Genomic DNA, 24,468 nt, shown 5'->3' with positions numbered 1-24,468 from the left:
CTGGAGAGTCAATGGTCAGAGCATATATGCTTGAAAGAGTGGAGTGAGAAGGATCCTTTTTGATCCTGAAGGATCAAAAAATACATCCTGAAGTTAAAGGTGGTAGGGCCTCCAAGATGATGGCATTTTGATAGATAGGGAGTCCTAGGAAAAGAGAACGTTTTTAAGGCAGAGGATAGCAAGAACAAAGATCGAAAGGCTGGGTATAGTACAGAATTTTTTTCAGAGACCAGTCCAGTTAGGAATGTGTAGATGGGTAATGAGTGAAGGCTCTTGAATGTTAGGCTTAGTATTTAAATAGGTTTAGAAGAAGCATTTGAAAGTCTTTCTATAACAATTCAAATTACTTTGGTGTCCTCCTTAATCTTTTCTTGAAACTTTTCTATTATATATATTTTCTAAAGTGGTCATGGATATTAGAGATCTCTCCTTCCAACAAGGGATAAAAAATAAAATCTTAATAGCCAAGCACATTGATGGGAGAAGGTATAATTTCAATAATCCTGGCACTGCATCTACATACTTTTGGGGACATCTAAGGCTTAAAACACACTTGTAGGCAAATCTTAATGGCCAAAAGAGCAGAAACAAGACTGGGAATAAAATAATTGCATTCATTAAGCTCCTACCACCAGGCATTGTGCCAGGTGATTTACTCAGAATATTTTCGATGGACCAAACAACCCTATTTAGGTTTATGGCAACTGAAGCTCAGAGAGGTTAAATAAATTGCTCAAGGTAACCAAGATAGTAAGCTCAGCTAGTAAAAGGTGAACATCAGTTTTGAAACCAGGCCTCACTGGTCCTCTATTTTCTCTACTGTTCACTTTTATTTGTTTTTACTATATAAAGGAGGCCAGAATGGTAAGTTTATGATGCATGCATCAATGAAAAGGACTAAACATTTAACAGAGGGGATTTAATGGCCTAGAGAAAAATCAGGCTGAAATATTCAAAACTGGTTTTAGAATGGTTTAGAAATCAAGATAAAGAGAGATGAAGTTTAGGGCTGCTACTCAATCCAATACGAACAATGATTATATGATAGATCTTATTTCGGCATACCAAGGGAGCAAGGGTCTACTTTTCATATGGAGACTAAGAGAGTAAATTCCACGAGAATAGCATTATTTGTCTGTACTCACTGATACATCACAAGTCCCTAGAACAGAGTCCATCTCACAGTAAGCATTCAATAAACTTCTGCTGACATAATGTAAAGTCATGTAAGGGGTATTCTCATTAGAATACTCTTGAAATAGAGATGGGGCTCCTGGGTGGCTCAGTGGGTTAAGCCTCTGCTTTTGGCTCAGGTCATGATCTCAGGGTCCTGGGATGGAGTCCCGCATTGGGCTCTCTGCTCGGCAGGGAGCCTCTTCCGCCTCTCTCTCTGCCTGCCTCTCTGCCTACTTGTGATCTCTCTGTGTCAAATAAATAAATAAAATATTAAAAGAAAAAAAAAAGGAATAGAGATAAAGATAGCAGAGTAGTAAGCTTAAAAATGAAGTTGTTAGGGTACTCTCTTTAACATTCAACCCCAGGGTAAAAAACAAACTACCAAAACAAACATACAAAAAAAGCAATAGTTGTAAAACATTAGCATGATTTTACAATGAAAGGTGGACAAGAGAAATTAAAAGACACTTTTGCACTTTATACAACACCTAGGACTCTGTGGATAATCAGATTCAATGAAATGGAATCCAGAGTTTTGACCTATTATTTTAATGTTTTAAACTTCTGTGAGCAATATATCCAGGGGCTGTTTTTGGAAAAGAAAATGGCTATCTAATCTGAGTACCCTAAAAGTACCAACAATTTCTTTCTTATAGATTGCAAGCAATGGAATGAAAAATGTCAAAATCATTAACTCAAAGAAGTAGCAGAGTACACTTCCATAAGTCTTTATTTTTCTAATTTTGATACTATGTTTCTATTAAAACACAAAAAAAGCTGCAACAAAGAGCACAGAAGGAAAAAAAAAAGTCTTTGGAATATAGCAATCCTTCCTAAAGAGACACTTAAAGATTTAAGGAGAATAAAATCAGGTTCCATAGACTTTTCCCTCTGTTTTTCACAAGCTTTTCTAATATTTCTTCTTTGATGGAACCAATGAATAACTACCACTTATCACAAAACGTCTTCTTTCAGATATGTGCTGTATATATTACTTTCTTCAGAACAGACAGTTCTTCAAGCTGCTCAAGTCCTTCAGCTGCACAAATTTTTCTTATTTCTGTTATACTGCAATTCTTCCACGGAATATCATAAAGACCCAATAGAAAAAAACTCCTTTGATCTCCTGTTTCCTAAAGGCAGTACTATGTATCTCAATCAATATTTTAACTAAATTTTCTCTATCTTTTTCATTTAGTTCCACAAAATTTGCTTACTTCAATAATTCCTAATACTATAATTTGTCAGGGTGATCATATATTTTCTTCTGTATTGTATTAATATGAAAGACAGTGAGCATTTTCTTTCTAATCAATTAATTAATACTTGCTTGCAGCAGTCTACATGTCCTTAACCTTCAATTAATTATAACATAGACATTATCACGTCCTGCTTTTTCAGTTATTGCAGTTTTGTAGTCTTTCAAAAGATAACTCACTGATTTTAGGGTCTTAGGTTTTTTTTTTTTTAATGTTACAGAAGGTTAAAACACATATTTTTTCCTTATTGTAATATTTGGTTTAAAACATTTTGTAATAAACTCTAAGTGAAATAACTTCTTAAAAGAACTAGAATTAGGGCACCTGGGTGGTTCAGTGGGTTAAGCCTCTGCCTTCGGCTCAGGTCATGATCTCAGTGTCCTGGGATAGAGTCCGGCATCAGGATCTCTGATCAGCAGGGAGCCTGCTTCCTCCTCTCTCTCTGCCTGCTTCTCTGTCTGCCTCTCTGCCTACTTGTAATCTCTCTCTGTCAAACAAACAAATAAAATCTTTAAAAAAATAAATAAATAAAAGAACTAGAATTAAAACAACTGCAAATTCTGAGGATAGAGTAGGTAACAAAACCCAAAGGAAAAAATACACAGGACTTATTCTTTTAAAAATCCTTTAAAGACATTACAGTTCACTTGGTATTCTAAAATCACTAAAGTTGAGATTTCATAGGCTCCAGATTGATTCTTTCAGTACACACACCCCACACCCACACACACAGTGATATCTGAAAAGAGAAGCCAAGAAATCTAAATTGTTGAGTATTTATTACTTTACATATCGTTTCTTATAAAGCATTGAGAACATAGGAAAAATAAAAAGTTCTGTTTTATTCACCTTTTGTCCTCTGTGAGCCAAATGTCCTGCATGCTTAAAATCTAGCTTAGTATCATGATACTTGCACCATGGTTTGAAAACACAAAGAGCAGACACCAGTTTTTAATCGGTGCTGAAATTAAATTACAAAGGGGAAAAATATACCAGCGCACAACTCTCACAAGTGCTACATGAAAGTTACCTGTAAGAATTTTTAAGGTTAGGGGAAGTTTTTTTCAGGTACAGGGCAAAAGCTGTAGCCTCAAATCAACAGGTCTAAGAATTTAAGACCCTAATCGTACCAGTTAAGGTAATACCAAGTATTTTAGTACTTCAGTACAATACTTCCACTCTCATAAGGTGAAAATGCCTCAAAACACTGAGTCCTATAAGAAACCACCTCCTTAAAAGAGCACCTACAGAGTTCCGGTGGCATGCCAAGACAGAACACACCACTATACCTCACTCAATCAAGGTTGGACTTGAGTAGGGGAGCAGAGGTGGAGAATCCATTAATTACACAACAAAGTATGTCTTGTAGAGCGGAGTAGTTTTAACGAGGGTCTTCGAATACTGTGATGAACGCATTAAACAACCGGAGGGAGGAAATTTTCCATCTTACACGTGGAAATAAAACTCAAAAATTCTGACTGGAGGCTGGTGATTAGCACAACTTTGTGGAATAACCTAACTTTTCACATAAAACACAATCCTAAAACTTTAAGAGACCGTCTATGCAAATGGCACCAAGTATCACCTTTTCAAGCCTTCGCCGGCAATGAAAGTGGGTCGGACACCCCCAAACCATCACCCTACCCCCACAGGAAATGAGTTCTGTCTTCCCCCTCCCCTTGGACGGCCTTCCTCCCTTCCCCCAACCGGAAGTGAAGCGCCCCCATTCAGTCGGCCTCAAACCGAGACAAACCAGTAACAACAGCAAAAGAGAGATGATCCTCAAGGGGGTGAAGGGCATCTCCACTGTGGCCACCCCGAAGCTCGCCGTGCTTACTGACCTGCTGACGATAGGGGCAGGCAGGGGCCTGAGGCCTATAGAAAGTCCCTTGCACAGAGGACAATTCCCTGAGCCCCTCTCAATCGCCTTCACTCTTCTCACTCCGTCGCCTCACAGCATGGAAAAAAATTCATCCGCAGCACTTTATTTTGACATATTTTCTTTCCCTTTACCTAGTCGCTTAACCATCTTCCCATAGGTAACTTTTCTTAGCGCAGTAACATTTAAAATTGTTCCGGTGGGGAGAAAAATGGAATATTATTCCCCACACCTTCAGAAAAACGAAGGGATTATTTTGTTCAAATGCGGCGAAGGACTACGTGATTACGCAAGGTGAGTCTTACTTTCGCGGAGGTTTCTGGGAGATGTAGTTTTTTAAATTGCTAAGGCCTGCAGAAAGGAATCGGTAATTGCTATATACTGGAATCCTTGGAAACACATGTTTTGTATTCGAGGGCAGGCTGACCAGGGGACTTCGGCACCAAAAGGGTCAATACTCTGTTGCCCTTTTCCTCTGGAACTTAATGGAACCAAAATTTCCCTTCACTTTGGCCTAGGGTCCTGCTCGTCCTGCCCTCTTCCTTTGGCCACGCCCCCGTCACCAGTCAGGTGCCCTCATAGGCTCATCCTCTGGAGGTAGGAACTCGAGAGGAGGGGCGTCACGGTGACTCCTCCCGCGGGGCCGAAGTGAGGCTGGTGAGAGGGGCCGACGGCCGAGGCCTCGTGCGCGCGCGCGTGCTCTCCCCTAGGGAGCGCGGCGGCGAGTGTGCGCGCGGAGGGGTGGCGCGCTGGGCTGGGAGGAGGCTGGCAGGCTGGTGGGCTGGGCGGGCGGCGGGCGGCCGGGAGCGCGCGGCAGACTCGGCGGCGGCGAGTAGTTAGTTACTTGTTAGTGTCAGTTGCTCGGTGGAGGCGGCCGCGGTCACCAGGAAGGGGACGGGACGGCGGGCGATGGTGGTCACCACAGCGGCATGTGCGCCTTTCAGGTAACGGGGGCAGGGCTCCCCGCGTCCCCTTGGTTCCCTTCTCCTCCGGCGCCGATTTGTGGGACCACGGTCGTCCTGGGGTGAGGGCGCTGACCCGGGGGAATCCGGGCGGGGCGGCTCGGGGTCGAGTGGCGCCGCCGCGGGGGCCCAGGCGGCCGGTGTGTCCCTCCTGGCGCGGGCTCTGCGGCCACCCCCGAGCCCCGTTGCCCCCGGGGCTCGCCGCCGCCGCCCCCGCCCCCTACCGCGCCGGCGGCGGCGGCCCCGGTAGCTCGGCGCCCCCCAGAGGAGGGAAAGTTGGGACCTGGAGAAGAGGGACGCCCCCGGGCGCGGCTGGGAGGCTGCTGGGGAAAGTGAAGCCTGTAAAGAGCTGGATGCGGGGAGACTGGGGCAGGAAGGGCTTCTCTCTCTCTTTGCTAAGTCTACACGGTCATCCTGCTCCAAACCCGGGCGGATCCGGCGCAGGTTCGCCCGCCGCGCCGGGACGAAACCCGGGGGCTCTTTGCCCACTCCCTTGGCCCTGCGGTTTGTGAGGCCCCTAACGTGCTGGTTTGCTGGGTTGTTTGGGAATTTTCAGTGGTTCGGTTGGTCAGTTTGTTTCTCCTTTGCCCTTTGACTCATCCGTTCTTGCTACTTTTCTTACCTCCCGCGTTGAGGACTAGCAGTCTGAACCCCCATCCCTCCGCCTCACTGTCTCTGCACCATCGGTCTGAGAATTTGATTTCGTTTTTCGACCTTTGACAATGTTAAAGACTGCTGAGAGCAACAGGAAGGAGATTTCCCACCTTTAAATGGTACTTTTTCGCTATCCGTTCCCCCCCGCCACCCCCCCAAGATCCAAGTTTAGGAATTTGAGAGCTGTGGAATGGAGTTATTAGAAGGCTGGCGTTGAGGGGATAGTGACGAGTTGAAAGAAAACTATGATTTCATCTTTATTGGCTTTGCTATAGAAAACCTAATACATTTTTCTTCTGCCTCTGTTAAATGTGGTAAGATTAGGCGTTGAATTAAGTATTTGGAGACTTACATAAAAGGCTATTTTTAGGTCATTGGATGATGTATGTCAACAGCTTTTCACCTGAATCGTGTTTGCCACCAGGATTCTGTTTTGGGGCCTGTGTACTGATTTTTCGTTCAGCCACAGCGTCTTTTTATCCTGATAAATGAAATAATGTAGGAATGTGTGTAGTGGGAGAACCCATATTGCTCTCTATAGTGTGGAAGTGAAAAACGTGAATTATGCACAGGGGTAAAACTTTCCATGAGAAGTCTTGGATAGTTGCTTCATGATGGCCTCTCCTGTAATCTCGGAGCTTTTCCAGATAGCTCAATTCATTGACTACCTTAATTACTTTCTGAAGTGCCTGTCACTTCTTCTCTTCCGTGACTCTTTTAGTAAGCTATAATGGCAGGTATGGATGGCAGGTATGGTACATTTTTGTGGCTTCGAAGATGGGAGTTATAGCTTTGGCCCAGAGATTAATAGTTAACAATGGAAGCAGAATTCATACCATTCCTAGTGAGTTTTGGCTATGACCAACTCAAAAACTATGTGAAAAAACAAACATCTTTCCATAGCTGTCAGAGGGGGAAATATTTTATCATGTCTTTATTTTGGAGACTCTAACTTGATCATATTATGTGGGAAAAAAATGTCAAATTATTTTCTTTGAGGCTTTGTGATGTGTGGTCCTCCTTTCTATCCTTTATCTCCCTTTTAGGGGCTGATATTTATGTTTGGCTGGGTTCCAGGATGGGAAGAAAATATTTTGGCGAAAGGAAAAGATAAGATTGCTTTGAACTGTTATGGTGTTATGAGTATTCCTTTTACCCAGTGATAGTACAGAGAAACTTCCTTGCTAATGTTTGTACCCCATTAACATTCTGTCAGAATTCATTTTTAAGAGTCTGCCCTGAGGCCCATAAAGAAATAATGCCACTTCATAACTGTTTCTGACAGTCACATTAAAAAATGTGTTCCTGGAATGCATTATATGTGTACTCATATAAACATTTATCTTTGTACATTTATGGTAATGTAAATATTTAAGTCTGAGAGCTTAAAAACTTTTATTTGCTTATTTGCATACATGTTTTGCAACATCTAACCGTGCCAACCGTATTTGCCAAATAAGCATCAGCCATAAATTCATGCTTTGGCACATTTCATATAATAACTCTTCTAAATTGCTCCATGGTGAAGCATCATGAGATTAGCATTTGCTTCATGAGAGAGATTTGTTGTTGTTTTTAACTGTAATGATGTGCTGTTTAAGTGGAACAGGTGCTGGGCTCTAGCTGTTTATGTTGAAACCTGCCAAATCATACTCTTTTGTTGGTTGGGTTGTTTAAGTAATTTAGGAACCAGACTGTGGACCCTGGCATGCCAAGAGTGAGTTCAGGATTCCATATCACTGCTGCAAATCCCTGTTTTACTGTAAGAGGCAGATGTGTGTGATGAGCTTTGCTTTCTCCTTGCTGTTCTCTCTGTAATTCCAAGTCCTCACCACCACCACAGTCCTTTCATTACTAGAGCTCCTTGGAAAGTCTATAGGTACCTTCTTTCACTGATGTTTTGTTTTCCTTGTAGAACTAGAAATTCTAGGAACTTTCAGGCCAGGAAAGATAGTTCATATTTATTTGACAAATGTTTTGATTGCCTTTTAAGTGGTAGGCTTGGTAGGCCCTGAGTGTAATGTAGAATGATGTTCCTTCTTGCAAGCAGTGTACAGTTGAGGAGGAGAAGATAGTTGATAACTGATAATTAACAATGTGCTGTGATCTATGACACAGGTGTAAGTAGATTCCTATGGGTAGAAGCACCACCTGTCTGAGAATTGGGGTGGGGTAGGTGGGAGTAGCTGACTCAGACTTGAGGTAGTTGGGGAGGGGGAGTCCTGAAATACATCCTTGTGGGTTACCCGAGCTAATCTTCAAGAGTAGGACTTAACTACATGCAGAAAAAGGGAGAGGATGTTTTATTTTTACTTATTTATTTTGATAAAAGAACAGTTTATTTTGCTCCTTAACCCATCTGGCCTCCCCCTTCCCTTAACCCTATCACCTCAATATATGGGAAAGAACATTTTAGACTAGCTCTGTCCTATAAAAATATAATGTGAGCCACAAATATGTCATATACATGTGTGAATTTTCTAGTAGATGCAGTTAAAAAAAGTGAAATTCATTTTTTTAAGATTTTATTTATTTATTTGACAGAGGTCACAAGTAGGCAGAGAGGCAGGCAGAGACAGAGAGGGGGGAAGCAGGCTCCCCAATCCCAGGACCCCGGGATCATGACCTGAGCCAAAGGCAGAGGCTTAACCCACTGAGCCACCCAGGTGCCCCTGAAATTCATTTTAATAGCAGATTATTTAACCTGATATAGCTAAAATATTATCATTCAACATATAATCAATATTTTGAAAGTATTGAAATATTTGACATTCTCCTCTTCATACTAAGTCTTCAGAGTCTGGTATGTATTTTAAATTTAAAGCACATCTCAATTTAGACAAGTCACATTCAAGTAATCAGAAGCTACAGGTGGACAGCACAGTTTTCAAACAGGGACTAGTGAAGTGGCAAGAGGCCAAATCACTGAATGCCTTATCAGCCAAGTTAAGGAGCTTTAACTTTATCCTGAAGGCTGTGAGGATTGAGTGGAGGAAAAATGCTGTGATGGAATCAGTTTTGTGTCTTAGACCTATCCTGTTGACAGTGAAGTGAATGCTGGATTAGAGAAGGGCAAAACTGGAAGCATGTCAGGTTAGGAAGCCATTCCTGGTGAGAAAGGATGAGGGATAAAAGGGGCAGGGTGGATGTATAAGAGATCGAGTATTATCAACAATACAGGGTAAATAATCAGGTTTTGGAGTTCAGTAAGGTTGAAAATTTAGGATGATTTCACATTTCTGTTGGGAGCTACTGTATGGGGCAAGTGAAGAGAAGTCAACCATCTGTGCCAGACAGACCAAAGATGAAAAAAGGAAACTATGAGAGATTTGTCTCAGAAGCTGAGGGAGGAGAGAGTATTTCAAGGACTAGGAGTGGTCAACACTGTATCCTGCCATGAAAAGGCCAAAGAAGATAAGGACTAAAGAAAATTTCTGAGACGTGGTGATTAAAATGTCATTTGTAACCTTTGCTAGTGCAGCTAGTTACATTGTAATGCATTTAGGGGGTTAATAGTGAACAACAGAAGCTTAGCTAATTCAGGGCTAATACAGTGTTTTCAACAGAGAACTGAAAAAAGATATTGAAGATTGTGACTGAATCCAAGAACTGTGGAGTCCAGGCTGGGTCAGGAACATGAAGCCTGGGAAGGATGATTCAGTTAGGAGAAAACGAAGGGCATGAAAGGCTAGATAGGTGTCACTGTGATGCTGAAGAGCTAGTGAGGAGGGAGCAATGATGTTAGCTTTTATTTATGGAGTACCTACTACATGCTAGACACTTTACCACCTTATTTCTAATTCTAACACTAACTCTACAATGTAAGTGTTATTAACCTTATAGTTTTTCCTTTGCCATTCTCCATCAGATGAAGAAACAGGATTAGAGAGGTTAACCAATCGGTTCAGAGGTATACATTATCAAGTGATGAAACCATGATCCAAAGCTTATTCTTTTTTTCTCCAAATCATATTCTTCTTTTAAAAAGAGTTTTCATTTTTTTTTTTTTAATTTTGTTTATTTGACAGAGAGATCACAAGTTGGCAGAGAGGCAGGCAGAGGGGGTGGGGGGGAAGCAAGCTCCCTGCTCAGCAGAGAGCCCGATGCGGGGCTCGATCCCAGGACCCTGGGATCACGACCTGAGCTGAAGGCAGAGGCTTAATCCACTGAGCCATCCAGGCGCCCAAGAGTTTTCATTTTTTTAAGTAAACTCTAGGCCCAGTGTAGGGCTTGAAGTCACAACCCCAAGATCAAGTGTCAAATGCTCCATCAACTGAGCCAGCCAGGTACCCCCAAATCATATTCTTAAGGAGATAAGACAGAAAATGTCATAGTGATGAGAAGTCTTTGAAAGACACTGGGATGTTTAATTTAGGATTTCAGAGGTGTGTCATTCATTTAACAAATGGTTTCTAGGTGTGCTGGTTGCAGTAGCAAACCAAACACAAAATCCTTGCCCTCATGAATCTTACATTCTAGAGAGAATAAGACAGACATTAAACAAAATAAATGAGAGTTCTTGTTATATTAGAAGGTGATAGATAAGTGCTGTAGAGAAAAATCAAGCAAGCAAGTGGGACAGGAATGCCACAGAGTCTGTGCACTTTTAAAGAGGGTGTCTGGGAAGGACTTGGTGAGAAGTGAGCAAAGACTTAAAAGAAGTAAGGGGCATACAAGGTAGAAGCAACGTTTTACATTGGTCCTGAAGCAGACATGCTTGGCCAGAGTACCTGCAGTGGACTGAACAGCAGAGAAGGTGGTAAGGTCAGAGAGATAACTGGGTCCAGATCTCCTAGAACCTGTAGGCCACATTGTAAGCACTTGGATGTTTACTTTGTGCACTGGAAACTATTACAGGGTTTTGAGCAAAGGAGTGACATGATTGGATTTATGCTTTAAAAAACTTCACTCTTAGGGCGCCTGGGTGGCTCAGTGGGTTAAAGCCTCTGCCTTCAGCTCAGGTCGTGATCCCAGGGTCCTGGGATCGAGCCCCGCATCGGGTTCTCTGCTCAACAAGGAGCCTGCTTCCTCCTCTCTCTGCCTGCTTCTCTGCCTACTTGTGATCTGTCAAGTAAATAAATAAAATTAAAAAAAAACAAAAAAACAAAAACAAAACTTCACTCTGAGCCATTGAGTTGAAAGTAGTCTAAGGAGGCACAGAGTAAAATCAAGAAGACCTGTTAGGAGACTCTCCTAAAAAATTCAGTTGAGAGATAGTCTTGGATCAGGGAATTGAGAAGTAATTGGATCTGTTAGATTTACAAAAGAGATGCACAGATAGTACTGAGAGTTTTCTTATACTATGTTTCTTAATCTTCCCATTATTGACATTTTGTAATAGACAATCCTTTGTGGTGGGGGTTTGCCCTGTACAGTAGGATGTTATCCAGCATCCCTGTCCTTTATCCACTAGATGCAAGTACCATATCTGCAGTTCTAACAAACAAAAATGTTTCCAGACATTGCCCAATGTCCCTTATGGGGCAAAAATTGCTCCTAATAAGAACCACTACCATATATCCTTCACTGTTTCCCCTATGTTAACATCTTATATAACATTTTTCAAGCTAAGAAATTAATATTTGTACAATACTTAAGTGGAACTCCTGGTTTTATTTGTATTTTACCAGTTTTTCCACTACTGTCTTTTCTCCATTCCATTATTTATACTAAGATATTACATTGCTTTTAGTTTTCAGGTCTCCTTTATCTCTTCTTGGTCTTTTCTTTTTTCTCCTTTATCTCTTCTTGGTCTTATCTCTTATGACCTTGATACTTTTAAAGAGTACTAGTTAGGTATTTTGTAGGATGTTCCTCGGTTTGGGTTTGTCTGATGTTTTCTCATTAGAATGGGGTCAGGGATTTTGGGGAGAAGAATACCATAGCAGTGAAGCACCCTTCTTATAGGAGATACCTTATAAGAGATAAATGATACCAACATGACTTATCGCTGGTGATCACTCTGTTAAGATGTTTTCTGGTAAATTTCTCCACTGGAAAGTTATTTTTCCCTTTCCCTACTCTCTTCAGTAGAAGCAGGTTGCTAAGTCCAGCCTACACTTAAGCGGGGGAAGAATTAAACACCTACTTCCCGGAGGAGGAGAATCAATGAATTTTGACATGTATTAAAACCTCTATAGTAATTGGTAAATATTGTGGGGGGGAGATACTTTGAGGCTTTGCTAGTATCCTGTTTCTGCTCACTAATTTTAGCATTCATCAGTAGATCATACTGATAATAATTATTGCTATTGTGTTCTAAAAGTACCTCTTTATTTTGCTAATTTTTTCTGTATTTATTAATTGGAATTCTTCTGTAAGGAAGACTTGTTCTTTCACGTCTGTTTTTCTGTCTATCTGCTTAATCATTTATATCAATGCCAGTTCATGGATATTTATTTTAATCTTAGGGTTATAGTTCAGTGCTAGCATTATTTATTTTATTGACCAAATTATCCAACTTTTGTCATTGGGATCTCTTTTAGGTTGACTCTGTCCTATGCCATACACCTTTTATTTATGTGTATACATGTACATGTCTCTATTCTCTGGTACTAGTAGATGCTTCAGGCTCATTGTGTATTTTTCCTGCAATAGCCCTAGGCTCATTTTTTCAAGAAGCTGTGGCTCCTTTTATCAGAGAATGGTATTCTGAGGCCAAGCTCTGGATGCTAGGTGTGCTTGTTGCTACTTGATGTCACTGCTTCTGGGCACATTCAGTGGACAGAGAGGTAGGAAATATATGTATGTATACTAATCTATGTATCCACACATACCTGCGTTTATTTCTGTGTATAAAAGTAGGCCTGCATTTATACTTATGTGATTCCAGTTGGATGTGTTTGGATCCAACTATCTTTGCTCTAATAGATTGGATATAGAATGTGAAAAGAGAGTGGTCAAGGATGACTCCAAGGTTTTTGACTTGAGAATCAGAAGGATGGAGATGTGAAGACTGTGGGCAGAGCAGATTTCTGGGAAGAGTTCAGGAATTCTATCCCAGACTGGCTAAGTGTTTGAGATGTCTAATAGATATGCTAATAGGATTATCAAGTCAGCAGCTGAACAAATGAATGTGGAGTTCAGAGGAGAGTGGTCCAGGTTGGATACATGCGAGTTGTCCATATAGATGAGATCGATGCCTGAAGAGTGAATGTTGATAGAGAAGAGGGTCAAGGACTGACCCCTGGAACATAACAGTCAGAGAGATGAGGACGAGCAGTTCTGCAGAATGTTAAGGATGGGGGTATAGTTACCGGGTGGATTCCATATCCATCATTAATAAACACTTGTTATTTTCAAGGCATTGAGCTGTTTTGGGGGTTAACCTTGCTTCCTTCCTCCATAAACTTACAATCTAGGACGAGACAAATTACAGACTTAAAAAGAGTAGCAGTGGAAGGCAAGTCCTGGATAATAGTACAGATACGACATTCTGGAGAAGATTGTCAGAGGACATGGACAAAAGAAGGGAACAGAAAGTGTGCCAGCTGCAGGTCGACATTAACGCAAGCCTGTGTTAGTCAGGGAACTTGCCAGGGCTTCATGCCCACAACTAGTAATTATTGACAAGTAGAAGCTCCTCCATGTGTTGACCTTGGTTTCTTAGGTTGCTTCTGCTCTTAGTGCTCTGCCATTATAAAGTTTTGGGTTGGTAATTGTACCTATGGTCGTTGGCTGTCAATTAAGCCACTCAATGAACTGCTGCAACTCACTTTTTTTTTTTTTTTAAGATTTTATTTATTTATTTGTCAGAGAGAGAGAGGGGAGAGAGAGTGAGCACAGGCAGACAGAATGGCAGGCAGAGGCAGAGGGAGAAGCAGGTTCCCTGAGGAGCAAGGAACCCGATGTGGGACTCGATCCCAGGACGCTGGGATCATGACCTGAGCCGAAGGCAGCTGCTTAATCAACTGAGCCACCCAGGCGTCCCTGCAACTCACTTTTTAACCTTTGCCCTTTGCCATCTTTTTATAATCAGTGGGATTCAACTCAGGACTGCTTAAGATAAAGTGTTTCCATGTAAAATAAAGCAGCAGTGGGCTTCCCTTCTTCTGTGAACATGTTTATTTTTTGACTGCTTCTTAAATGATCTTTGACATTCCCATTTATCATTTGGTATTAAAGTCATACCCAAAATACATTTATAGAACTTTAAAGTAATTTAAACTTGTAACCTAGTAAACTGAGGTTTTAGTAAAATATTTTAATTTCATCTCCTTTGTACTAAAAATGGATAGGCTTTCATTGCCTGCTGAGAAGAGGTAGTACAGGTATCCTATGAGACAGATAAAGAGTACTTATAGAATAATTATTTCTCAGTCCCTCTTAAAGAATTGTAAGGAAAATAAGGGATTTATCTGTTTTATAGGATAGGGGGCAGAGAATTGCAGGATTCCATTCTCAGTTATTCCACCAAACTGGTTGGCAAAGCTGTCATCCACTTATGGATATGGGTGTGTTGTATTTATTTGTTGTGAGAAACTTGAGCATATGCTGAGTGGAAAGAGACTCTGTCACTTGTCTTGTTAGCAGGGTCCCTAGCACATAACAATACTCACAACGATTTTGGGTGAAGGAAGTACCTAAGATCCTTGAAGACATGAAGTAAGACATAAAGTAAGATGTGAAGAGTTGGCTTGGTCAAGAAAAGTTAGGATACTAAAACTTTAGTTGTCTAAGTCAGAATTAGGGCAAAGTAAAATAAATCTGTATGGTAACATCCTCATTTTAGACTAAGCCAGACAAATACTACTACTGTAAAAATGTGATCACTGTTTTTCGGTGGCCCATAATCCTACTCTCTAGTAGTAGAGTTCTTCTAGCTCAGGAGTCGAACTGCTTGAATTTGAATCCGGTGCAACTACATACCAGGTGTTTGACATTAAGTTTGTTTTTTGACTATTCTTCACTTTCCTCGTTTGTAAAATGAATATTTCTACTTTATGAGATTGTCAGGTGAAGTATGGATAGCAAACACATAAATGTTTCGATATAACTATTCACTTAATTTGAACCATTACTCTAAAAATGCTGAGATGCTAGTATCTTAAAGTTTTTCATTTTCTAGAAAATTATGTATGCTGCGTGATAATTAAGGGGGGGAAGCCCCATGTGAAAAAGAGAAAAAGACTAATGGGAAGTATACTAATATATTCACAGTGATGTGTCGGAACTAAGAATAATTGGTTTTCTACTTTTTGCTGTCTCCATATTTTTCCTCTTAATTTGTTTATCAGATTTTTGTTAAATATTTAACTATAAGCCAGAAATGGGCTTTCAAGAGCATATTGCTTTTTGAGCATTCAACATTGCGTTATGGATTAAGAACATAGATTCTAGACCTAGACTACATGGGACTGAATCTCATCTCTGCCACTTATTAGCTGTGTGATCTTGGGAAAGTTATTTTATTTCTATATGCCTTAGGGTTCTCATCTGTGAAATGGGGATAATGAAAGTACCTAAGTCAGAGGGTTTCTAATGATATAATATTTACAAAGTGCTTAAAATAATGCTTGGGGTATAGGAAATATCATGTATTTGCTGATAAATAAAGGATAGAAATATTACACTTAAAAATTAATGAAAGATTTTAGCTTTCCAGTGGATCTATAGGTTAATCCGCAGGTTTTCCTCTAACTCTCCTATCTCTACCTTCCTGAGCTTCTTTGGTTCCACTGATGGTGGAGAAGCAGGAAAACTATTTTTCTCATAAATTCTTTGTATGACAGGAGCATTTTCATTGTTTAAAGTTAGGATCTAACCCCTCACCCTCCCATAATTTTCAAAGTAGATTCAGTTACTTTTGTTACTACAAGGGGAGATGCCATGGTACACCATTTCAATATTTTGTAATAGTCAATTGAATATTTCAAAGGCTGAGAAACTGTCTTCTTCCCAGGTGTGCAACAGTTTTTATAGATTTTATTTGGGTATGAAGTAGGAGTAATTGTGGGAGTTAGTGTGAAAGAAGATTTAAGGCATTGGAGAAGCAAGAAAAAAAGTATTTTCCTAATGCCAGTTCTCTCCTTGACTTGAAAATTCTTTTAGCAATAATATCCCCAGACTATTTTTCAGCATTTACCTATTAAGGACTGGCTGTATTCACAATGTTAAACCTTACAACTGGATATTTCAGCTAGACTGACAGATCTTAATTCAGCTGTTTGTCCTGAAGTTAAAAGAGGTTATTGTTTTCCAAAATCAGTGAGGAAATTAGTATAAGAGTGATGAGATATCCAGAAGAGAATCCTGTGGTTAAATAACCCTTTTTCTTCTATGCAGTGTAAGAACAAGTTTACTTTGTTTCTTTTTAAACATTTTATCTATTTATTTGTCAGAGAGCGAGAGCGAGAGAGAGCTCGAGCACACAAGCAAGGGGAGCAGCAGGCAGAAGGAGAAGCAGGCTCCCCACCAAGAGGACCCTAGGATCATGAACTGAGCCAAAGGCAGAGGCTTAACCCATGGAATCACCCAGGCATCCCTGCTTTGTTTCTTAATATACAAATGTAACTTGTGGAATGACAGCATCAAAGAATATACAAATTGCACCATCAGTAGCATAGAAGAACTTATAAATACAGTAATTACTAATTTAGGGATCTGAACTTTTATTATTAACTTAGATTTTACTTCACATAAATATTTTTATTAAACATATGCAAATAAAATTTGAATTCTATGATAAACGCAACTTGTAATTTTGTTGTCGGTTTTATATTCCAAAAGTCTAACAAAAATCTTGTCATTGAGAAAAGTTGTGTTTTGTATTCTTTTGTAAAAGGCAAATATAGGGCTTTGTAGCTGCATGAAAACCCTCTTATCCTTTATAGGACTGTGTGGTCTGCATTTTCATGGACTGGCATTCTGACTAGGAGACTGAGTACTGTATGGAATGACTTTCTTCTAATTCTCTTTGTCCTTTTAGCTTCAAGTCTTTATTACCTATCAAATTATACATCTTTTTTTTTTTTTTAAATATTTTATTTATTTATTTGACACAGAGAGAGAGATCGCAAGTAGGCAGAGAGGCAGGCAAAGAGAGAAGGGGAAGCAGGCTCCCTGCTGAGTAGAGAGCCCGATTTGGGGCTTGATCCCAGGACCCTGAGATCATGACCTGAGCCAAAGGCAGAGGCTTAACCCACTGAGCCACCCGGGCACCCCCAAACTACACATCTTTAAAAATTATAAGCTTTTATGATGGGAAAAAAGTTAACTTTTATTGTAGAGAATAAGTAAAAAGGAGAAAATCTGCTATCCTACCATCCAGAGTTAACCAGTACTGATAGTTTGGTGCCTTTTCCCCCATTTTTCTGCATGTATATATATGTTTCAGAATGCCTTATTGACATCATGCTGTGTATGGTAGAGATACAGCTTCTTTGTCGATTGTAGCCAGTGCAGTAAGCCGGTCATACTGTGAGAGACACGGAGGAGCTGAGACTGGCTGAGGAGACAGACACATGCTCACTTATAGGAGATACTTTGCTTTTAGAGGAATTGATAGTTTTCTGTTTTTCGTATTGTTAAACTAAATTTGAATAATTTGATGCATGTTCGAAGCAGCTCCACTTTTTAATAATCTCATAACCTGATTTTTTTCTGATAATAGATTATGGACATTTTCCTATGTCATTAAAAAAAATTTCACTTCTTCACCACCCCATGCTCACTTTTTGATAGAAAACTGACAATAAGAGAGGATATGATAACAGAATAGGCCCTTGATAGTCTCAAAGAATATATCTCAAATCTCTTAGGCATATCTGTTCAGGACTGGCGCTGTTTGATAAATAATAATTCATGCCGCAAATGTAATTTCAGATTTTCTAGTAGCCACGTTTTTTTTTTTTTTTAATTTTTAAAGATTTTATTTTTTTGACAGAGAGAGATCACAAGTAGGTAGAGAGGCAGGCAGAGAGAGAGAGAGAGAGAGGGAAGCATGCTCCCTGCTGAGCAGAAAGCCCAATGCGGGCCTCTATCCCAGGACCCTGAGATCAGGACCTGAGCCAAAGGCAGCGGCTTAACCCACTGAGCCACCCAGGCTCCCTCTTGTAGCCACATTTTTAAGAGTACAAAGAAGCAGGTGAAATTAATTTTAATGATACATTTTATTTAGTATAACTAAAATACCATCGTAACATATACTCAGTATAATAAATTGAGATGTTTTACAGGTTTTTTTCTTGCTAAGGCTTCAAAATCTGTTGTGTATTTTCTACTTACAGCACATCTCAATGCAAACTGGCCACAGTTTGAGTGCTCAGGAGTCACATGTGACTAATATTAGCACAGTCCTGGAGCATATAATTTCTCCCATAAAATACAACAAAATAGCACTTTTCAAGTACTTTGGAGTGGGTTAGTATGAGAAGAAAACTATAAAGCCAAGTTGTACTGAGGATGATGAGCATTCATTCTGGTGTCTAATGAAATCTTAAAACTTTGCCTCAATATGACATATTCCTGTATTTATGGACCTTCATGTTACAGAATAATGTTAAATTTGTAGTCACATAAAGGTTTACTGTGCATACGTACCTGTGGCTATTCTCAGAATAGTCAAAAGATCAATTCCATATTCCAAGGATTTAGGATAACTAAGAGTTTGCAAGTACACTTCGTGGTTTAAGACCTGAGGACAAATGTATCCTTCCTGGTAGAGAGTGCTTTTATGAAGTGAGTAACAAACCTGTATGCACATGTACATGTTACATATGCGTATACAAAATATATATATTATATACACACATGCACACACATTTATCAGGATCCACATAGTCACTCTGAAGAAACAGTAGCAATTAAAATCAATCTTTTCTTTTTAAAATGAATTTGTGGCATGATAAGAAAGATGTGGCATGATCAGAATGATCCCTAAGGTTAGTGAATATATAATATACAATAGAAGAATAAAGAACAAGCTTTGCTTTTATTTTTTTTTTAAGATTTTATTTATTTATCTGACAGAGATCACAAGTATGCAGAGAGGCAAGCGGAGAGAGAGGAGGAAGCAGGTTCTCCCTGGAGCAGAAAACCCGATGCGGGGCTCAATCCCAGGACCCTGGGATCATGACCTGAGCCAAAGGCAGAGGCTTTAACCCACTGAGCCACCCAGGAGCCCCCAAGCTTTGCTTTTAATTTAGCTTGTGATCATGTGAAAAATTCCCTAGTATCTCTAAGCTTTATTTTGTTCTGTAGGATGGAGATAATCCTGCCTTTTTTTCTTAATATGATTTTGATTATCAGATGATTATCAAATCCCAAATTATAAAATTGGATGAATGGAGACTAAAGGGACATGTCATATTCATCTTTATGTCCCCAGGACTTAGTATTGGGTTTGACAGACTGGCACCCAATAAATATTGTATTCAAAGTCTGAATATATGTAAAAGAACTTTCTAAACTGAGAGTGCTGCAAGTGGAAGTTATTTTGTTTATTTGGTTTGTACTGTTTCTTCTTCTTTAATTTCTTGATGGGAATATGAGAAGTGTAATAGTTAATATTTCCCCATAAACTCAGTAAATAGGACTGCATGTTGTGATTGTATTTTTACTTAACATTATTATTTATTCACCAGATCTTGTCTATAAATATGTATATCTCTAAAATATGTTATAATTATCTTGTTTTAAAAGATGTCTAGCACTTAAATATTTTTTTTTAAATAAAGATTTTATTTATTTGACAGCGAGACGGTGAGAGAGGGAACATAAGGAGGGGGAGTGGGAGAGGGAGAGCAGGCTTCTGCAGAGCAGGGAGTCCAATGTGGGGCTTGATCCCAGGACCCTGGGATCTTGACCTGAGCCGAAGGCAGACGCATAATGACTGAGCCACTCAGGTGTCCCCAGCACTTAAATTTATCTTGACCTGTTTAGCATAAAGAGTTAATAATTTTTTTGTTGTTGTTAATATGAGCTAGGACTGTTTTCACTGTAATCCATCTTTATTAGCTTAAAATCAGCCTGAGACACTAATACGTACTTATTGGATGTCAAAATTGTAGAGGCAAACTAGCAATATTTTAATTACCACACTGTTGTCTGTTAATCAGAAAATGCCCCTAGTAAGAATGGCTTTCTTGTTTATATAACGGTGGGAGAAACTCCATCTTTTTCCTCCAGAAAGGATCCAGCACTTCATAAATGCTTAGTGTGGAAGTAAAACAAAATTATAATGCAAGAACCAGTAATGTGCACCCAGAGCAGCATTTCAAAGTGATCCTCATCAAAACATGAGCTTTTTCTAGCACCAGCTATGAGTTTCTGTAACTACCCACTCACTGAGTCATCTGTAGCAATTGAAAATTTGGATATTTCCCATTTTTTAGGGCATATTTTTTGATAAAGTGGCTTCTCTTTATCTCATGAATGAAGTAAGCAGCCTCATGTAAAACAGCCTGCACAGCGTGACAGTATGCCTCATTGTTTCCTGGGAATGCGGAACTTCAGGAAGCAGTTGGATGTTGTCTGTGTGCTAGGGCACCATTAACTCAATATTATACTTCAGGAGTAGTTGTATTATATTCCCCCACTTCTGCCTTCCTCCAACACCTTTGGTATCTTTGGATATTTAGTGACAGAAAGATAATCAAATCAAGCTTGATCCCCCCCCCCCCATTTTTCTGCCCATGACAGTAAATGTTAAAATTGTTAAAATCAAGAAATATAGTACAAGGGTGCCTGGCTGGTTCAGTTGGAAGAGCGTGTGGCTATTCATCTCAGGATTGTGAGTTTGAGCCCTCCGTTGGGTGTAGAGATTACTTAAATAAAGTTATAAAAAAGAAACATAGTACATATTAATGAAAGAGATCAGAGCAGTGACAGTGTAGACCATTTGGCCAAATGTAAACTGAGTGATGTACTGAATGAATGAAATGATGGGCCTCAATTAAAGGCAGAGAAGGGGTAACTTGTTTTTTTTTCTTTCCTTCTTTGCTCTTTCTCCCTGATGTCTAGGCTAGATAGGCATTTTTTAAAAAGTGATTCTATTACCCACCCCCCCAAAAAATCCTCTGCTTATTTCTATTCCATTCTGAGTTTCATTGTTTGCTGTTGTGCTTAGACACAAGGGAAAAGGATTGAAATCTTGTTCTTTTTCTTTAATTCTGTAGTTCATGTACTTGCATCTGCTCATTCTTAGCTTAGAAAATACTAATGATAATTGGTTAAAGAAGACGTTCATCTCATGAAAACTTACAGTAATCTAATTCTGAATAATTTTTATTATTAAGCCCTTAAATATTCCAACCCGTATCAGCAAAGGCTCCCTAGGAAAATAAAACTGGCACCTTTAATATGGACCAAATTATTGCTCATGCATTTGACAGTATGCTCTGCATTAACTTTTGCTTTTTCCTGTCAATATCTGATTGATGAAATTCAAATGACTAATAATCTTTGGAAAATAAAAAGGTATGTTTTATTTATTTATTTATTTTTAATTTATTTTATTCCTGATTTAGGAATTTAGTTGAGCCACGAGCTACAATTTTTGTGTTTTTTTTTTTTTTTTAAGAAGCACAAGAAAAGAGACATGATTTTGCTTGTATAAATACTTTTCATACTCTTAACAATTATATTTTGACTCGTACAGATTAACTCTTGCATGATGTTTCAGTTTCTGGTCCTTGGCTATCATTTCTGGGAACTATTAAGAGAGCAAGAATGCTGGGTATTTTTAAGGCTTAGTGCTGCTGTTGAAACACTGCTTGAATTGCCAGCAAATTGAACTTCTAGAGGAAAGGAAATGGTGTGTACAGCAAAACTTTTCTTTAGGGAAGAAAAAAAATTTACTCATGTTTGTAAGATGGATTATTTTGGAGGTAGTAGTTTGCAATTTGAGGATATTGTGAGCTGCTAATATGTAAAACAGTTAATATAACAATGAGTTATAATAAATGAGTTACAGGATGTGTATGAAAGCAGTGTTTTATAGTATTTATCCTAGTTCCAGTGACTTAGAATATATATTTTGAAAGTGTATGATTTCTTTGTTCTGACCTACTTGTTTTAGAAGTTAAATTTTCTAAGTTCATGGCATTTATTGTATAAGCATTTTTTGGGTCTAAGTGCCATGTCAGTTATTCTGACCGTTCAAGGAAGATATTTGTTTCTTGTAGTGTTTGGACTTAAGGACCATATTGTAAATATTGGATATTTATCTGGTTTTAGAGATGGTTTCTTTAAAAATGTTCCTAATTAAACAAGCTACAGATGAATAGTATCTCAAGAGAAATCACACCATATAGCAATAAATAGAAAAAGAAACCAAATTCCTTCTGCATCTCTTTTTCTCTGTTTACCTCCCGGGGGTAAATAAATAGTAACCACTGCAGTCAGCTTGGTATCTTTCCAGGTCTTTTCTTCTGTGTGTGTGTGTGTGTGTGTGTGTGTGTGTGTAGTTTTATTTTGTGTCTGTATTTTTTTTAACATATTCCATGCATTGATCTGGATTCTGTCCTTTACCCAATATGGAATATAGCTTTTCATGTCAGTACATGTAGTTGTATCTCATTCTTTAACTGCTGCATAGTATTTCTTTGCCTACGGTTTTTAGTTTTAGTTTATTGCATTAAAAAAAATTTAGAGCAGTGCTCTTGTGCTTGGATTGCACAAGCTTACCATTTTAAATCTGGAAATGGTAAGGATCATTTGGTTTCTTCAAGTTTTCTGAGTAGGCAGAACACATTAAATTTTTTATCAAAACTGTAAGAGGAAGTAAAAATTAGTTAGTTGGATTATTTCAACTTTTTAAAAATGCCTGGATTGTGTTGTACTGTTCTGGGCATATGATTTAATGCAGTTGAAACTGTGCTGTGGTTGTATCACTGAACCCCACTTACAGTTGGGAAGAACCAAATGATGACAGTTTTTCTTCAGTGAGATAGGATGGATAAAAGCAGCTTATATTTAGGCTACATAGATCTTTGATGACTGTACCCAGAAAGAAAGACGATCCCTGAGCGTAGGTACCCTGTGTTTTCCTGTTCGTTGTTAGATTTCAGGCACCTCCCATTGTGCCTAGTGTGATGAAGACACAAAGATGTAGGAATGAATGAATGGTACAGAGAGGTTCTTTATATGAAGCATGTCTTCTTTGGGCCATGAGTTGAAAATAACCTAGCAGTTAAGGCTTCAGAGATTGGCCTTCAATTGCATTGGTATTAACACATCTATAACACTGAGCACTTAAATTTTTGATAATTTATCCAGAAGCTTGAGTTGTTTTGCTGTCTTGTTGTCTTTACTTTCTTGTGTAAGTAGTGTTTCTTTCTTTCTCTCTCTCTCTCTCTCTTTTTTTCCAGGTGGAGTAACATCTAAGTTATTATCTTTGTTTCTTAGGAAACTTTGGTCAAACCATTCAAAATGAACAACTGAGATGAGTAGTTTTGGGGGTGTCTCTCCCAGTGGTTCTTATATTTATTGTTTCCATATTGAGGATGCTTGCTGTTTTCAGTTCAGTTAGGAGGCATTTTCTGAGTGCCTACTTTGTAATGGACCTGATGCTGAATGGTGGAGGTACAGAAATGAATGAACTGCCGTCCTGACCCTCGCATCTCAGTGTCCAGAAAGAATAAGAGAGTGTCACCGGTACATGGCAAGTGCAATTATAGGTACTATTATATGTTGGACTGTAACTTTGAGCTTTGGCATTAATTTGGCCATTCTGAGATTGAGACCATCTGTTGGCTAGGAGTTTGAAGTATTTCTAATGCTTCATCATGCTTCATATTCTGGCATTATTACTTTTTGGAGAACTTACAGCTGAACAGCTTGTTTTTAGTATGTGTGTAGTGTTCTTCCCTCTCTCTTTCAATTTCTTGAAAGTGAGCTGCTCTGTTAGAGCAGAAGACTGAACCGTCTCTTGCCTCAGCTTTCACCTGCTGCTGAAAAAAACCTCTTCTCCCATAGTCCTTTTTTTTTTTTTTTGTGGTTGGACCTTTATAAGTCTATATGGACCCATATTTCCATCCCACTGAATGTATTCTCTATGGTTGTAGGACTTCTTCTTTTTTTTTTTTTTTTTTTTTTAAGATTTTTATTTATTTATTTGACAGAGAAAGAGATCACAAGTAGGCAGAGAGGCAGGTAGAGAGAGAGGGGGAAGCAGTCTCCCTGCTGAGCAGAGAGCCCGATTCAGGGCTTGATCCCAGAACTCTGAGATCATGACCCGACCTGAAGGCAGAGGCCTTAACCCACTGAGCCACCTGGGCGCCCCTGGTTGTAGGACTTCTTACTTATCGATGTATTCCAGCCCTTAGAATAGTGCCTGGCATATAGCAGACTTGCCGTAAATACTGTTTAATGAATGATATCTGACAACTCTACCTAGAAGACTGAGTGAATCTTTAATGCACAGATCTTGTTTCAGAGCAAAGGGTTGTGTTCCTGTTCTTACTGTGAAGCTTTGTGAGTCCATGTAGCTTAGCAGGAGCACCTCACAACCTTGTAACTAGTATCATTTATTAGGGTTACTGAGAAGATTCCCACTGTAGTGCGTACCCAGGGATAAGGAGAGAGGCCTTAAATGAAG

At 39.3% G+C, this 24,468-nt stretch overlaps 2 protein-coding genes across 2 annotated transcripts in view; one reads left to right on the top strand and one right to left on the bottom strand.

Moving 5' to 3' along the window:
* Nucleotides 1-4,614, bottom strand: part of LOC111153233 (high mobility group 20A) — a 74,837-nt gene extending 70,223 nt beyond the window's left edge. The window contains exon 1 of the mRNA XM_022512134.1: nt 4,277-4,614. The gene's annotated coding sequence lies outside the window, so the exon portion shown is untranslated. The remainder of the gene's footprint in view (nt 1-4,276) is intronic.
* Nucleotides 4,615-5,167: 553 nt separating this feature from the next.
* LOC111153232 (pseudopodium enriched atypical kinase 1) overlaps nt 5,168-24,468 on the top strand; it is a 300,842-nt gene continuing 281,541 nt past the window's right edge. Inside the window, exon 1 of the mRNA XM_022512129.1 lies at nt 5,168-5,258. The gene's annotated coding sequence lies outside the window, so the exon portion shown is untranslated. The remainder of the gene's footprint in view (nt 5,259-24,468) is intronic.

The sequence above is a fragment of the Enhydra lutris genome, unplaced genomic scaffold, assembly GCF_002288905.1.
Source record: "Enhydra lutris kenyoni isolate GAN:26980312 unplaced genomic scaffold, ASM228890v2 scaffoldscaffold31, whole genome shotgun sequence".
NCBI lineage: Eukaryota > Metazoa > Chordata > Mammalia > Carnivora > Mustelidae > Enhydra > Enhydra lutris.
The sequence above is the reverse complement of the archived record's forward strand: the minus strand, read 5'-3'. Positions and strand labels throughout refer to the sequence as shown.